This window comes from Anomaloglossus baeobatrachus, unplaced genomic scaffold (genome assembly GCF_048569485.1).
Source record: "Anomaloglossus baeobatrachus isolate aAnoBae1 unplaced genomic scaffold, aAnoBae1.hap1 Scaffold_2780, whole genome shotgun sequence".
Lineage (NCBI taxonomy): Eukaryota > Metazoa > Chordata > Amphibia > Anura > Aromobatidae > Anomaloglossus > Anomaloglossus baeobatrachus.
In genome coordinates, this window is record NW_027442265.1 from 130,115 (window position 1) to 148,356 (window position 18,242).

Here is an 18,242-nt window from a genome sequence, read left to right on the forward strand (position 1 = left end):
CTAGATAAGACTGAGAATAAGATACTGCACGGGACATAGCAGAGTTGGTCAAGTTGAGTGGAGATGAGTTTGCTATTTGGCACAGCTTTTGCATCAATAAAGCAAGTAAAAGGTGTGAAAGATAAAAAAAAAGGGTGAAAGTGTGAAAAGTGAATTGGCCAAATTGAGGTGCATATAAAGTTTTTGCTTTCTTTCAATTCACTAATGAGGCTCATTTGAATCAGGTGAATTGAGTTCTGCTTTTGGAAACTCGGTTAAGAAGGGGTGCACCGGTCCTGGAGGTACTGCAATACCAGGTCAATGCGTGGAGTGGACAGAGCAAGATTTTTTCCATCTCCTTGTTCTAAAAATCCATTTAATATATGGTCCCTAGAGAGGGGACGTATCAGATATTAAACTGATAAGAACAGATTTAATTTTTTTTTTTCTGTTTATCAGTAGGACTTCAAAATAACAAAGGTGATCGCCTCCCGTTGCCTGGGAACCGTCCAGGCACAAGAGGGCTATGTGTCACCAGAAGGCGCACACACTCCCTCAAGGCCGGCAGACGTGCAATCCCAGGCACCTTCCAGTACCGACCAAGGTAGCGTCCTCCGAAACTACACTTGATCTTAGCCAAAAGGCTGAGAAGCTATAACCCGAATTGGTTACGGCCTTGAGTGGCACCCTGGCCTATACCGGACACATCTTAGGGAGAGGGAGACAAACCCACGCCTACAGAAGACATTTTGTCACCCAAGCCAAACCCTTGAAAAGGCTGTTTTGCAGAGCAAAAACAAGGAGAATGGTACTTTTTGCAGCCGCCGCCCACTGCAATGAATCTGAATAACTCCTCCTTTTGGGCACAAGCACCTCCCCTCCCCCTTGCAGTCTTTCCAATTCATGATACAAAAAGACGGACGGACAGGACAGGACAGGACCATCTGCCTGACTTTCCGTCACTGCCACCCTTTGCCATCCTTGCCCGTAGAAAGCCCTTTCATCATCCCCAAACCCTAATCTTTTCCCTTCCCTTCCCAGCTGCGTCTCACTCCCTTTCATTAGGAAGTGAGCGCAGCCTTTTCTCCGTTCTGCACATGCGCGACGTTAAACACAAATGCGCAGGCGTGCGTTCCATTAGCCTCACTGCATTCCACTCCCATACAGGAAGTGGGCACAGCTATTACTACGGTCGCACATAAAAGAACCCACGGCCACCACTGCACATAGCTGACTCCACCACAGGACACCCACTTCTACACCAACGCAGGTAAGACAGGATCGGCACCTCTATGCTCCCGTTACAATCAGGCTCAGTCACCATGTGATAACGCTCTCAACTCTTTAGTTGCAGGCTCCCCTTGCTTCACCTCCATTGGCTGTGCTGCCATTTCCTCTCCCACCTGGAAGTTATACTTTATTCCACTATTTTCCTGTTTCTCTCTTCCCCCTTTTCCCATAACCTACTTTTATCTGCATTTGTGGGGTATCTATATGCTATTTACATCATAGTTTTATTCATTAATATGGAAGGGAAGAGTGCCCATGAGAGTGTTGAACTGCGGAGAGCAAAAGATTAAGCTGCTCCGATTTGCCACCATTGATAAGCTGTTCTCAGTAGATACACATGCTATCCAAACAGCAGCATCCACCATTGCTTCAGCCCACCCATTCAGTGACAGCTCACCAAGTCAGCCAGAGGAGTGGTGTAAGGAATTACACGTAGGCACTGACTCCACACCTTCACATCACAAGAAGGGGGTCTACAGGCTAGTGCAAGAATACGAGCAAGTCTTCAGCAAACATCCGCTAGACTTTTGAAAAATAAAAGGGGTCAAACACTACATCCCCACAAGTGCACACCCACCCATCAAAGAGAGATATAAGCCAAATCTACCTGCACATTACCAGTGTACCAAGGACATGTTGAGCAACATGAAGGAGGCTGGGGTTATCCGTGACAGTTGTAGCCTCTGGGCAGCTCCGTTGGTCCTGTTAAAGAAGAAGGACAGCACCACTCCCCTGTATTGAGGAATAGCTAGCTGCATTGACAACTGCAAATTATTTTTCTACCCTTGATCTCACTAGTCACTATTGGCAAGTGTCCGTTGCTGAGGCAGACCGGAAGAAGACCGCCTTTGCCACCCCGATGGGTCTCTGCGAGTTCAAAAGCATGCCCTTCGAGCTGTGCAATTTGCCAGGAACCTTCCAGAGGCTGATGGAATGCTGCTTGGGACACCGAAACTTTGAAACGGTACTGCTATACCTTTATGATGTTATTGTTTATTCTAACGCAAACAAGATTTTAGGGTGTATAAAAAGGGAGATTAGATCCGATGATCCCAACGTATTGTTACCCCTCTATAAATCACTTGTAAGGCCACATCTGGAATATGGGGTAAAGTCCTGAGCAGGTTGATAACCATTGGTTTGAGCATGGTAGGGTGTAGTACGCATCTTCCTGCATCGGTAAAAGCTGCAGAAGTCCTTGAAGATTTCCGCTTCAAAGGCAGTGCCTTGATCTGTGAGGACTCTCTCTGAGTAGCCATGAGGTCTGCATAAGTGTGCTTGGAAGACCTTCGCTGCAGTATGGGCCATTAGATCTTTGACTTGTACCACAACCATAAATCTCGAGTAGTTGTCTACCATCGTAAGTGCATACGTGAGCTCACCTCGATATTCTGCAACAAAACTCCCTTTTTCGATTTCAGTTTCAGCAAACACTCCTCTTCCTGTAGAAAATATTTATCATTACCTAAGACAGTCATTCTAATGCATGACAATATTAAGGCAATTTAGTTAAAACTTGTTTTAACTCACCTTTAAGGGGATTGATGTATTTCATGGTCAATCCAGGTTTGTCAGTGATGGCACTGACATAATGTATGGCGTCTTTTTCGGGCGTTATCCTTTGCCTTTTCATTGTGAAAATCCAGTTGCCTATATCAAAGCAAATTCTACTACTTGTAAAGTATGCAGAAAATGAAATGTAGAACATATAACATCAACTGCTTAGGAACGCATCATAGGTTAGTACTTAAAAGGATATTGTCATGTTCTAGTCATAATGCAAGCTGGACATTTTTCATGTTACCCTGTAATCGCCGGCCTGTTCTAATGCTCACAAGCCAAGATATAGGCTCAGCTGCTAAGGCTTCCCTCTGCCTTCTGAATGAAAATTGAACATGTCTGGCTCACTGTGTATATAGCAGGTGCTCAGAAAAAATAAGAGTTAATTCAATAGAAATAGCTCTGGCACACTATAGTGATCAATAACGTAAGAAAAGAACTCTTAGAATGCTGAAAATTCTTTATTTGTGCAAAAGGATAATTCATCCAACGTTTCGAGCTTGTTTTTAGGTCTTTATCAAGGATAAAGTTATCTAAGATCATAAAGGGTTACAAAACCATATAAACACGTAATTAGTACATAGTACAACATAACAGTACAATATATTGCTACTTGAGAGTACAATGGGTCAAATGACCATGATGCACATACAAAAAATTTTTCCAAAGCCATAGTGAAAACATTTGTACTGAGGAAAGAAAATTTCCACATGACCTATCTGGAGAAACATTCTGGATCAAACAACCAAAAATAGTCAAGCAGGTAAATACACACCTATATGGATAACAGGATGATATGTGTTCAATTGTATAGCGTCATTGCCATTAAGGTACAAATGGAAAACTTGCAATCCTATATAGTGAAGGAAATGAACACATATCATATCAAAGAACACAGGAACATGGGTGTGAGAAAAACCTCAATGTTTATACTTTGTTCTTTATAATGGTGTGAACATGTATATGTCTCAGTACCTTATGAACTTGAGAATTCTAGTGAGTAGATGATGAAAGCCTATTCCAGAACTGGAATCGGTAAATAATTGTAGGTGGAATCTAAATGAAAAGATGGTACAAGTGTTATCATGACACGTGGGCTATAACACAATGGACCGTGTGACAAAGAAGAAAGGAGAGAAAGAAGAGGAAGAAAATGGAACTACCTGTAACATTACGTGATAGTCACTGGTAAGTATCACTTGACAATTCAGGTGAAAAAGGATTCCTTTATTAAAGGGTTCTCAGTCGCCTCAGGATCATGAAATACTAGGGTAAATGATATGAGAATGGGTAAGAAGCACCACTAAAGGAAATATGAGATGCAGGACATATATCTATAAACCCCTGAACTACATGATAGAAATAAAAAGAAGAAAAAAGAAAAAAAAGAAGAAAGAAGAAGAACACATAGAATGCGGAAAGAGAATGGGTACAACTACCTGAGTTACTGCAGGGAGGCCCCTGGTAGGTATTGTGAGGGTTAGTGGAATTCCTTCACTGAAGGGTTCTCAGTTGCCTCAGGTTCGTGAAAAATGCTATAGACAAATAATGCCCGGAGAAAAGGGGTTCATATACAGCGAATAATGGTAATACAAGGTACATGTGTCCCATGTAATAGTATAAATATATATATATTGTACTGAGCTCTACACCAGAAATAGAAAGTAGTCCCTCTGCCTTCTGTCTAGGTGCCCTGAGTTATGTCCTGTAAACTGTCACAGTGACCTAGACACACATGTGTAGTAGGGGAATATCCCTGCTGAGATGCCAGTGCTAGAGCACTCGTTTGCTGTGGAGTTGAACGCTATGTGAGCAGTTCTTACCTTCAATGAGCAGAAGTCTCTTTTTTCAGATTTCAATATCTCTGTGGGTATCTGGCAGAAATATGGAATACTCTTTACTGCTAAGACCCTGTACACCACTCCCACTAAAGGGGGCTTTACACGCTGCGACATCGCTAATGCGGAGTCGTTGGGGTCACGGAATTTGTGACGCACATCCGGCCGCATTAGCGATGTTGCTGCGTGTGATACCGATGAGCGATTTTGCATCGTTGCAAAAACGTGCAAAATCGCTCATCGGTGACATGGGTCTCCATTCTCGATTATCGTTACTGCAGCAGTAACGATGTAGTTCGTCGCTCCTGCGGTAGCACACATCGCTCCGTGTGACACCGCAGAAACGAGGAACCTCTCCTTACCTGCCTCCCAGCCGCTATGAGGAAGGAAGGAGGTGGGCGGGATGTTCCGGCCACTCATCTCCGCCCCTCCGCTGCTATTGGGCGGTCGCTCAGTGACGTCGCTGTGACGCCGCACGGACCGCCCCCTTAGAAAGGAGGCGGTTCGCCGGACACAGCGACGTCGCCGGGCAGGTAAGTATGTGTGACGGGTCTGGTCGGTGTTGTGCGGCATGGGCAGCGATTTGCCCGTGTCGCGCAACAGATGGGGGCGGGTACCCACACTAGCGATATCGGGACCGATATCGCAGTGTGTAAAGTAGCCTTTAGTCACATGACCAAGACTGTATCTGTGTCCCTACAACACACTTGAGACAAATGTGTGTGTGAGCCTGCATTGTGGGGTATATATAATATATTATAGAGCTGGGAAGGATCATTCTAAGCAGTGAGCTGTTCCAGTATTTGTAGGAAAATACCCAGTAGAAGCATCAAACACAGCACCAATACCTCCCATCAGTATTCCACCACAGTGCCATGTAACCCATGCCCTACACTCCCATCTACACCAATACTATACAGGCACAAACTAGTATATCTGACTAAAAGCCCCCAAAATATGAAGAACGGCCTATAGTTGAGTGTGGATATAAAATCTATGTGAGCAGAGCTAGAATAGAAATCACTGATCGCATTGAAGTCATTCTGACCATAAATCACCATGATATCAAGGTGAGGAGTTGTGTGTTACTGCTGGGAGGAAAGGGTTAACAGTGGAATATTAAGGTGCATTTCTGTGTGCAGTGTTACTAGTCAATGTAACAATTCAGTATGAGCTGCTCTTGGTGCCGGGGGAGGGAGATGCTCTCCTGAGCAAGATAGATGGGGAATGAACATGATATCTATATAGTGTAAGGCAGGGGGTCTCAAACCAGGTGATCATGTCTGATCAACTGGTTACATTATGTCTGATTACCTTGTCTAACAGTTTTTTCTCCCCTTTCTTTACCTTCCAGGTTCCCATAGTCACGTGAAATATCCCTGTTGCACTTGATTACGGCTCACTATTCACTATAGGATGTCTTATATCTAACATCACACTCTCACCCATCAGCACTCTATAGGTTTGTATAAGGTATGCGCTTACACATCCGGTCCTCCATAGGTATTTCCACTTATGTAACACTATCCCTATGATCACTCATAACTCATACCCTTGTAGTCAATTACAGCCTCCTCTCTCCCCCCTCCCCTTCTCCCTTTCCATCTATAATTTTGCCAGTACAATATTAGTTTACATTAGGCACACACTCACATATTCCTTTCCTTAGTGATTTATTGTAATTCACATTCACATACAATTCTCTATGCCTGCCCCATTACTACATTCATACCTACTTGACCCTATCCTGATACCCCTTGTCTCACCTTGTTGGTCCCTACACCTGTTATCATGTCCTTTCCTGTGTCTGTCTTGTACGTTTCTAGGTAACAACAAAGAATCAAAATTTAAGTCCATCGTGGAGAACATGCTGAAACGTTTCAAAGCCTTGGGTTGTCTAATGAATTTGAAGTTACATTTTTTACATTCCTATTTGGACTACTTGTCTGAAAACCTTGGTGCTGGTGGGAAGAACAAGAAGGTTTTCATCGGAATATCAAGGAGATGGAACGACGATACCAAAGTAAATGAAACGTGAACATGATTGCCGGATGCTTCACAGAGAAGATCCACAGGCCTTCTATAAGAGAAAAGGGGGATCTAGAGAAAAGGAAAAAGTGCAAGAATAAATTTCTAATAAAGTTGCAGAATGACTGTACAATAAATAAATGTATTTTATATATAAAATTGTGAATATTTTTGGTTACAATAAGTATTTTTCTTGTTCATGTCACTTGTATGTAACTTCACACATGGATTGTACAAAATCAATATTTGATGGTTAAAAAAAAATATTTATTTTTTTTTTTAAATCAGGACATTAGAGCATGTGTTCTGCCTTCTTTTACGTAATGCTGTGAATCTCTAGCATACAGCTAAACCCTAGTTCACATTTCAAATAAACAGACTGTGAAGTTCAATAGCCTTGATTTATTAGCTGGTAACGTGAACTTGATTGCAGTATACATGGAATATACAGTGAATATAGGAATATCCAAGATGCAGTTGAAGACAGAATACGGTATATCCAAGATACTGTTTTATACGGGTAAAAACTATAACAAGAAAATGATTACAGTCAGTACAGTGTTAATACAGAGTTAACATAGCATAACAGTACATGAGATGCAGTTCTTACGAGAATGTAGGTGAAAGGTCACTGCATCTGCAATACATAGAAATCTTATCTAGACAAACAAGACAGGGATGACACTAAAGGTGTAGAAGTACAATGTACAATGCATTTACTACACTCTTCCATCTAGGATTCTATCACTAACACATGTAATTTGCTTTGCTCACCGGATTACACTAGGCAGGGGTGAATGTACAGAGAGGTAAGTCGGCATGTCCTTTCCTGACAAATCCAAAGAAAAAATGGCTGCAGGCTTCTTCTCAGCTCAGGGAGGCATTCCTTACCCAGAATACCTTTAGCTTAAAGGGAAACTCAGCAATTCAAAAGAATAACAATGACCTCTAGGGATTGTAACAGAAATTTCAATGAATGACTATTAGCAGGCTGCCATGAGGCAGAACAGCATGGGTATTTAATATATCCTCCTTGCTGCCCAAGAAGCAATGAGAACATTTTTAGACCACCACATATTGACCATCCCTGCTCCTTGTAGTTAAGTTTCTTGAGAATAAAGTCTAAATTCTCACAGCTTTCTTCCAAGTGCATAGCATGTGTGACGCCCTGGACTAGCCAGGTAGTCACAAACACAAAATCACACACACCCCCTCCCCTGGATAGTCTACATCAGTCACACAAAATCCTTGTTGCCTCCTCCAGGCTCTGATGTCCACACCAGGTGGGGCGGAGCCAGGCGGTTGGCCCCACCCACCGAGGAGTTCACAGGCCTGGAGGCGGGAAAAAGCAGTTAGTTTAGTTTTGTAGTGGAAAGTGAGAGGACAGAAACTGTTAGTGTCTGGGTAGGAGCCCAGGCACTGTCAGCAAGGTCGGCAGACGGTGGTGGCCGTCTGCAGGAGGTGGTACAAGTCAGCTGAACCGTAGGACCGGGGACGGGCGGTGACCCGAGGGGAACTGAACCGGTGAGCGGATCTGTACCAAGCACAAAGGCAGGGCCATTGGACCCTGACCAGGCTAGGAGCCGCCGACAATGGTCAAATCCGAGAGTGACCGGAATCCCAGGGGTTCCCTAACACCCAAGACCCGACAGAAGGCAACCGTCCACACCGTGAGGATAAAAAGCCACCGCCATAGGCTAGAGATCCAAGGGCCAGCGCCTGCGGGCAAACGGGCTCCCTCGGTACGTACACCCCAGCCATCCAGCCTCCCCGTACCGCCACCGGGCCCCGGGATCACCAACCCCTACCCACGGAGGGGGAACCAACATCCTAGCTGCTCCCTGCCATCGCTCCCGGGATCCCCGTCACCAGCAGTGGTGGTGCCCATTATCACCACGACCTGTGGGTGACGTCACTAACTATCTCCCCAAACAAACCACCCCCTTTTCACTCGTGGGCGAGGAGCGCTGCTCGAGTCCCCGGATCTGGCCCTCCGCTCGAGCCACCGAGCAGCAGCAGCAGCAGAAGTCCCCGAACCCGAGCGTAGCGTGCGTGGCCCCTCTGCCCGCGACACATGCCCTACACACACTGAAGAATACTTACTGCCATTGAGCAGTAGCACAGCTTTCAGACTTTTTGGATGAAACAATGACGTGTCTCCACTCGCTCACATTGTACTTAATGTTACATTTTCCATCAGCACAGGAACATCGCTTGAATACACTAGAGCACCATCTTCAGAAAAGTATGGAGGGAATCTTTTCAGAATTCTAACCTTTTGGAAACCTATTGTCACGCTCTCCGGGTCCCCTGCTCTGCCCCCCGGCTCACCTGCCACGCTCCCCGGCTTCCCTGCTTCGCTCCCCGGCTCCTCTGGCAGACATCCCCCGCTCCACGGTCTCCAGCCTCCACCACCTGCGGTCCCCAGGCGGCCCGGTCCCCGCTCCCGGCGCCCGTCGGCAGCCCTGCTCCAGGCCGGCTCCCATAACAGATGCAAGCTTGTCCTGTTTGGTGGAGATGATATTTAATAAAATAAGTAGAAATCCACTAAAAGTTTTGTTTGGTTATCTTGCAATCCCGAGATAATCGTCTCCATGCTCCAAATCCATTTTAAAGCCATTTTTAAGGCATTTCGCGCATACATGAAATGAACACATTTTTCTCCAAAACTATAACAGATGCAAGCTTGTCCTGTTTGGTGGAGATGATATTTAATAAAATAAGTAGAAATCCACTAAAAGTTTTGTTTGGTTATCTTGCAATCCCGAGATAATCGTCTCCATGCTCCAAATCCATTTTAAAGCCATTTTTAAGGCATTTCGCGCATACATGAAATGAACACATTTTTCTCCAAAACTATAACAGATGCAAGCTTGTCCTGTTTGGTGGAGATGATATTTAATAAAATAAGTAGAAATCCACTAAAAGTTTTGTTTGGTTATCTTGCAATCCCGAGATAATCGTCTCCATGCTCCAAATCCATTTTAAAGCCATTTTTAAGGCATTTCGCGCATACATGAAATGAACACATTTTTCTCCAAAACTATAACAGATGCAAGCTTGTCCTGTTTGGTGGAGATGATATTTAATAAAATAAGTAGAAATCCACTAAAAGTTTTGTTTGGTTATCTTGCAATCCCGAGATAATCGTCTCCATGCTCCAAATCCATTTTAAAGCCATTTTTAAGGCATTTCGCGCATACATGAAATGAACACATTTTTCTCCAAAACTATAACAGATGCAAGCTTGTCCTGTTTGGTGGAGATGATATTTAATAAAATAAGTAGAAATCCACTAAAAGTTTTGTTTGGTTATCTTGCAATCCCGAGATAATCGTCTCCATGCTCCAAATCCATTTTAAAGCCATTTTTAAGGCATTTCGCGCATACATGAAATGAACACATTTTTCTCCAAAACTATAACAGATGCAAGCTTGTCCTGTTTGGTGGAGATGATATTTAATAAAATAAGTAGAAATCCACTAAAAGTTTTGTTTGGTTATCTTGCAATCCCGAGATAATCGTCTCCATGCTCCAAATCCATTTTAAAGCCATTTTTAAGGCATTTCGCGCATACATGAAATGAACACATTTTTCTCCAAAACTATAACAGATGCAAGCTTGTCCTGTTTGGTGGAGATGATATTTAATAAAATAAGTAGAAATCCACTAAAAGTTTTGTTTGGTTATCTTGCAATCCCGAGATAATCGTCTCCATGCTCCAAATCCATTTTAAAGCCATTTTTAAGGCATTTCGCGCATACATGAAATGAACACATTTTTCTCCAAAACTATAACAGATGCAAGCTTGTCCTGTTTGGTGGAGATGATATTTAATAAAATAAGTAGAAATCCACTAAAAGTTTTGTTTGGTTATCTTGCAATCCCGAGATAATCGTCTCCATGCTCCAAATCCATTTTAAAGCCATTTTTAAGGCATTTCGCGCATACATGAAATGAACACATTTTTCTCCAAAACTATAACAGATGCAAGCTTGTCCTGTTTGGTGGAGATGATATTTAATAAAATAAGTAGAAATCCACTAAAAGTTTTGTTTGGTTATCTTGCAATCCCGAGATAATCGTCTCCATGCTCCAAATCCATTTTAAAGCCATTTTTAAGGCATTTCGCGCATACATGAAATGAACACATTTTTCTCCAAAACTATAACAGATGCAAGCTTGTCCTGTTTGGTGGAGATGATATTTAATAAAATAAGTAGAAATCCACTAAAAGTTTTGTTTGGTTATCTTGCAATCCCGAGATAATCGTCTCCATGCTCCAAATCCATTTTAAAGCCATTTTTAAGGCATTTCGCGCATACATGAAATGAACACATTTTTCTCCAAAACTATAACAGATGCAAGCTTGTCCTGTTTGGTGGAGATGATATTTAATAAAATAAGTAGAAATCCACTAAAAGTTTTGTTTGGTTATCTTGCAATCCCGAGATAATCGTCTCCATGCTCCAAATCCATTTTAAAGCCATTTTTAAGGCATTTCGCGCATACATGAAATGAACACATTTTTCTCCAAAACTATAACAGATGCAAGCTTGTCCTGTTTGGTGGAGATGATATTTAATAAAATAAGTAGAAATCCACTAAAAGTTTTGTTTGGTTATCTTGCAATCCCGAGATAATCGTCTCCATGCTCCAAATCCATTTTAAAGCCATTTTTAAGGCATTTCGCGCATACATGAAATGAACACATTTTTCTCCAAAACTATAACAGATGCAAGCTTGTCCTGTTTGGTGGAGATGATATTTAATAAAATAAGTAGAAATCCACTAAAAGTTTTGTTTGGTTATCTTGCAATCCCGAGATAATCGTCTCCATGCTCCAAATCCATTTTAAAGCCATTTTTAAGGCATTTCGCGCATACATGAAATGAACACATTTTTCTCCAAAACTATAACAGATGCAAGCTTGTCCTGTTTGGTGGAGATGATATTTAATAAAATAAGTAGAAATCCACTAAAAGTTTTGTTTGGTTATCTTGCAATCCCGAGATAATCGTCTCCATGCTCCAAATCCATTTTAAAGCCATTTTTAAGGCATTTCGCGCATACATGAAATGAACACATTTTTCTCCAAAACTATAACAGATGCAAGCTTGTCCTGTTTGGTGGAGATGATATTTAATAAAATAAGTAGAAATCCACTAAAAGTTTTGTTTGGTTATCTTGCAATCCCGAGATAATCGTCTCCATGCTCCAAATCCATTTTAAAGCCATTTTTAAGGCATTTCGCGCATACATGAAATGAACACATTTTTCTCCAAAACTATAACAGATGCAAGCTTGTCCTGTTTGGTGGAGATGATATTTAATAAAATAAGTAGAAATCCACTAAAAGTTTTGTTTGGTTATCTTGCAATCCCGAGATAATCGTCTCCATGCTCCAAATCCATTTTAAAGCCATTTTTAAGGCATTTCGCGCATACATGAAATGAACACATTTTTCTCCAAAACTATAACAGATGCAAGCTTGTCCTGTTTGGTGGAGATGATATTTAATAAAATAAGTAGAAATCCACTAAAAGTTTTGTTTGGTTATCTTGCAATCCCGAGATAATCGTCTCCATGCTCCAAATCCATTTTAAAGCCATTTTTAAGGCATTTCGCGCATACATGAAATGAACACATTTTTCTCCAAAACTATAACAGATGCAAGCTTGTCCTGTTTGGTGGAGATGATATTTAATAAAATAAGTAGAAATCCACTAAAAGTTTTGTTTGGTTATCTTGCAATCCCGAGATAATCGTCTCCATGCTCCAAATCCATTTTAAAGCCATTTTTAAGGCATTTCGCGCATACATGAAATGAACACATTTTTCTCCAAAACTATAACAGATGCAAGCTTGTCCTGTTTGGTGGAGATGATATTTAATAAAATAAGTAGAAATCCACTAAAAGTTTTGTTTGGTTATCTTGCAATCCCGAGATAATCGTCTCCATGCTCCAAATCCATTTTAAAGCCATTTTTAAGGCATTTCGCGCATACATGAAATGAACACATTTTTCTCCAAAACTATAACAGATGCAAGCTTGTCCTGTTTGGTGGAGATGATATTTAATAAAATAAGTAGAAATCCACTAAAAGTTTTGTTTGGTTATCTTGCAATCCCGAGATAATCGTCTCCATGCTCCAAATCCATTTTAAAGCCATTTTTAAGGCATTTCGCGCATACATGAAATGAACACATTTTTCTCCAAAACTATAACAGATGCAAGCTTGTCCTGTTTGGTGGAGATGATATTTAATAAAATAAGTAGAAATCCACTAAAAGTTTTGTTTGGTTATCTTGCAATCCCGAGATAATCGTCTCCATGCTCCAAATCCATTTTAAAGCCATTTTTAAGGCATTTCGCGCATACATGAAATGAACACATTTTTCTCCAAAACTATAACAGATGCAAGCTTGTCCTGTTTGGTGGAGATGATATTTAATAAAATAAGTAGAAATCCACTAAAAGTTTTGTTTGGTTATCTTGCAATCCCGAGATAATCGTCTCCATGCTCCAAATCCATTTTAAAGCCATTTTTAAGGCATTTCGCGCATACATGAAATGAACACATTTTTCTCCAAAACTATAACAGATGCAAGCTTGTCCTGTTTGGTGGAGATGATATTTAATAAAATAAGTAGAAATCCACTAAAAGTTTTGTTTGGTTATCTTGCAATCCCGAGATAATCGTCTCCATGCTCCAAATCCATTTTAAAGCCATTTTTAAGGCATTTCGCGCATACATGAAATGAACACATTTTTCTCCAAAACTATAACAGATGCAAGCTTGTCCTGTTTGGTGGAGATGATATTTAATAAAATAAGTAGAAATCCACTAAAAGTTTTGTTTGGTTATCTTGCAATCCCGAGATAATCGTCTCCATGCTCCAAATCCATTTTAAAGCCATTTTTAAGGCATTTCGCGCATACATGAAATGAACACATTTTTCTCCAAAACTATAACAGATGCAAGCTTGTCCTGTTTGGTGGAGATGATATTTAATAAAATAAGTAGAAATCCACTAAAAGTTTTGTTTGGTTATCTTGCAATCCCGAGATAATCGTCTCCATGCTCCAAATCCATTTTAAAGCCATTTTTAAGGCATTTCGCGCATACATGAAATGAACACATTTTTCTCCAAAACTATAACAGATGCAAGCTTGTCCTGTTTGGTGGAGATGATATTTAATAAAATAAGTAGAAATCCACTAAAAGTTTTGTTTGGTTATCTTGCAATCCCGAGATAATCGTCTCCATGCTCCAAATCCATTTTAAAGCCATTTTTAAGGCATTTCGCGCATACATGAAATGAACACATTTTTCTCCAAAACTATAACAGATGCAAGCTTGTCCTGTTTGGTGGAGATGATATTTAATAAAATAAGTAGAAATCCACTAAAAGTTTTGTTTGGTTATCTTGCAATCCCGAGATAATCGTCTCCATGCTCCAAATCCATTTTAAAGCCATTTTTAAGGCATTTCGCGCATACATGAAATGAACACATTTTTCTCCAAAACTATAACAGATGCAAGCTTGTCCTGTTTGGTGGAGATGATATTTAATAAAATAAGTAGAAATCCACTAAAAGTTTTGTTTGGTTATCTTGCAATCCCGAGATAATCGTCTCCATGCTCCAAATCCATTTTAAAGCCATTTTTAAGGCATTTCGCGCATACATGAAATGAACACATTTTTCTCCAAAACTATAACAGATGCAAGCTTGTCCTGTTTGGTGGAGATGATATTTAATAAAATAAGTAGAAATCCACTAAAAGTTTTGTTTGGTTATCTTGCAATCCCGAGATAATCGTCTCCATGCTCCAAATCCATTTTAAAGCCATTTTTAAGGCATTTCGCGCATACATGAAATGAACACATTTTTCTCCAAAACTATAACAGATGCAAGCTTGTCCTGTTTGGTGGAGATGATATTTAATAAAATAAGTAGAAATCCACTAAAAGTTTTGTTTGGTTATCTTGCAATCCCGAGATAATCGTCTCCATGCTCCAAATCCATTTTAAAGCCATTTTTAAGGCATTTCGCGCATACATGAAATGAACACATTTTTCTCCAAAACTATAACAGATGCAAGCTTGTCCTGTTTGGTGGAGATGATATTTAATAAAATAAGTAGAAATCCACTAAAAGTTTTGTTTGGTTATCTTGCAATCCCGAGATAATCGTCTCCATGCTCCAAATCCATTTTAAAGCCATTTTTAAGGCATTTCGCGCATACATGAAATGAACACATTTTTCTCCAAAACTATAACAGATGCAAGCTTGTCCTGTTTGGTGGAGATGATATTTAATAAAATAAGTAGAAATCCACTAAAAGTTTTGTTTGGTTATCTTGCAATCCCGAGATAATCGTCTCCATGCTCCAAATCCATTTTAAAGCCATTTTTAAGGCATTTCGCGCATACATGAAATGAACACATTTTTCTCCAAAACTATAACAGATGCAAGCTTGTCCTGTTTGGTGGAGATGATATTTAATAAAATAAGTAGAAATCCACTAAAAGTTTTGTTTGGTTATCTTGCAATCCCGAGATAATCGTCTCCATGCTCCAAATCCATTTTAAAGCCATTTTTAAGGCATTTCGCGCATACATGAAATGAACACATTTTTCTCCAAAACTATAACAGATGCAAGCTTGTCCTGTTTGGTGGAGATGATATTTAATAAAATAAGTAGAAATCCACTAAAAGTTTTGTTTGGTTATCTTGCAATCCCGAGATAATCGTCTCCATGCTCCAAATCCATTTTAAAGCCATTTTTAAGGCATTTCGCGCATACATGAAATGAACACATTTTTCTCCAAAACTATAACAGATGCAAGCTTGTCCTGTTTGGTGGAGATGATATTTAATAAAATAAGTAGAAATCCACTAAAAGTTTTGTTTGGTTATCTTGCAATCCCGAGATAATCGTCTCCATGCTCCAAATCCATTTTAAAGCCATTTTTAAGGCATTTCGCGCATACATGAAATGAACACATTTTTCTCCAAAACTATAACAGATGCAAGCTTGTCCTGTTTGGTGGAGATGATATTTAATAAAATAAGTAGAAATCCACTAAAAGTTTTGTTTGGTTATCTTGCAATCCCGAGATAATCGTCTCCATGCTCCAAATCCATTTTAAAGCCATTTTTAAGGCATTTCGCGCATACATGAAATGAACACATTTTTCTCCAAAACTATAACAGATGCAAGCTTGTCCTGTTTGGTGGAGATGATATTTAATAAAATAAGTAGAAATCCACTAAAAGTTTTGTTTGGTTATCTTGCAATCCCGAGATAATCGTCTCCATGCTCCAAATCCATTTTAAAGCCATTTTTAAGGCATTTCGCGCATACATGAAATGAACACATTTTTCTCCAAAACTATAACAGATGCAAGCTTGTCCTGTTTGGTGGAGATGATATTTAATAAAATAAGTAGAAATCCACTAAAAGTTTTGTTTGGTTATCTTGCAATCCCGAGATAATCGTCTCCATGCTCCAAATCCATTTTAAAGCCATTTTTAAGGCATTTCGCGCATACATGAAATGAACACATTTTTCTCCAAAACTATAACAGATGCAAGCTTGTCCTGTTTGGTGGAGATGATATTTAATAAAATAAGTAGAAATCCACTAAAAGTTTTGTTTGGTTATCTTGCAATCCCGAGATAATCGTCTCCATGCTCCAAATCCATTTTAAAGCCATTTTTAAGGCATTTCGCGCATACATGAAATGAACACATTTTTCTCCAAAACTATAACAGATGCAAGCTTGTCCTGTTTGGTGGAGATGATATTTAATAAAATAAGTAGAAATCCACTAAAAGTTTTGTTTGGTTATCTTGCAATCCCGAGATAATCGTCTCCATGCTCCAAATCCATTTTAAAGCCATTTTTAAGGCATTTCGCGCATACATGAAATGAACACATTTTTCTCCAAAACTATAACAGATGCAAGCTTGTCCTGTTTGGTGGAGATGATATTTAATAAAATAAGTAGAAATCCACTAAAAGTTTTGTTTGGTTATCTTGCAATCCCGAGATAATCGTCTCCATGCTCCAAATCCATTTTAAAGCCATTTTTAAGGCATTTCGCGCATACATGAAATGAACACATTTTTCTCCAAAACTATAACAGATGCAAGCTTGTCCTGTTTGGTGGAGATGATATTTAATAAAATAAGTAGAAATCCACTAAAAGTTTTGTTTGGTTATCTTGCAATCCCGAGATAATCGTCTCCATGCTCCAAATCCATTTTAAAGCCATTTTTAAGGCATTTCGCGCATACATGAAATGAACACATTTTTCTCCAAAACTATAACAGATGCAAGCTTGTCCTGTTTGGTGGAGATGATATTTAATAAAATAAGTAGAAATCCACTAAAAGTTTTGTTTGGTTATCTTGCAATCCCGAGATAATCGTCTCCATGCTCCAAATCCATTTTAAAGCCATTTTTAAGGCATTTCGCGCATACATGAAATGAACACATTTTTCTCCAAAACTATAACAGATGCAAGCTTGTCCTGTTTGGTGGAGATGATATTTAATAAAATAAGTAGAAATCCACTAAAAGTTTTGTTTGGTTATCTTGCAATCCCGAGATAATCGTCTCCATGCTCCAAATCCATTTTAAAGCCATTTTTAAGGCATTTCGCGCATACATGAAATGAACACATTTTTCTCCAAAACTATAACAGATGCAAGCTTGTCCTGTTTGGTGGAGATGATATTTAATAAAATAAGTAGAAATCCACTAAAAGTTTTGTTTGGTTATCTTGCAATCCCGAGATAATCGTCTCCATGCTCCAAATCCATTTTAAAGCCATTTTTAAGGCATTTCGCGCATACATGAAATGAACACATTTTTCTCCAAAACTATAACAGATGCAAGCTTGTCCTGTTTGGTGGAGATGATATTTAATAAAATAAGTAGAAATCCACTAAAAGTTTTGTTTGGTTATCTTGCAATCCCGAGATAATCGTCTCCATGCTCCAAATCCATTTTAAAGCCATTTTTAAGGCATTTCGCGCATACATGAAATGAACACATTTTTCTCCAAAACTATAACAGATGCAAGCTTGTCCTGTTTGGTGGAGATGATATTTAATAAAATAAGTAGAAATCCACTAAAAGTTTTGTTTGGTTATCTTGCAATCCCGAGATAATCGTCTCCATGCTCCAAATCCATTTTAAAGCCATTTTTAAGGCATTTCGCGCATACATGAAATGAACACATTTTTCTCCAAAACTATAACAGATGCAAGCTTGTCCTGTTTGGTGGAGATGATATTTAATAAAATAAGTAGAAATCCACTAAAAGTTTTGTTTGGTTATCTTGCAATCCCGAGATAATCGTCTCCATGCTCCAAATCCATTTTAAAGCCATTTTTAAGGCATTTCGCGCATACATGAAATGAACACATTTTTCTCCAAAACTATAACAGATGCAAGCTTGTCCTGTTTGGTGGAGATGATATTTAATAAAATAAGTAGAAATCCACTAAAAGTTTTGTTTGGTTATCTT

The 18,242-nt window shown here is 39.7% G+C and overlaps 1 pseudogene; it reads right to left on the minus strand.

Moving 5' to 3' along the window:
• Positions 1 to 259: 259 nt before the first annotated feature.
• LOC142265839 (U2 spliceosomal RNA) lies at positions 260 to 464 on the minus strand (annotated as a pseudogene).
• Between the last annotated feature and the right edge of the window lie 17,778 nt (positions 465 to 18,242).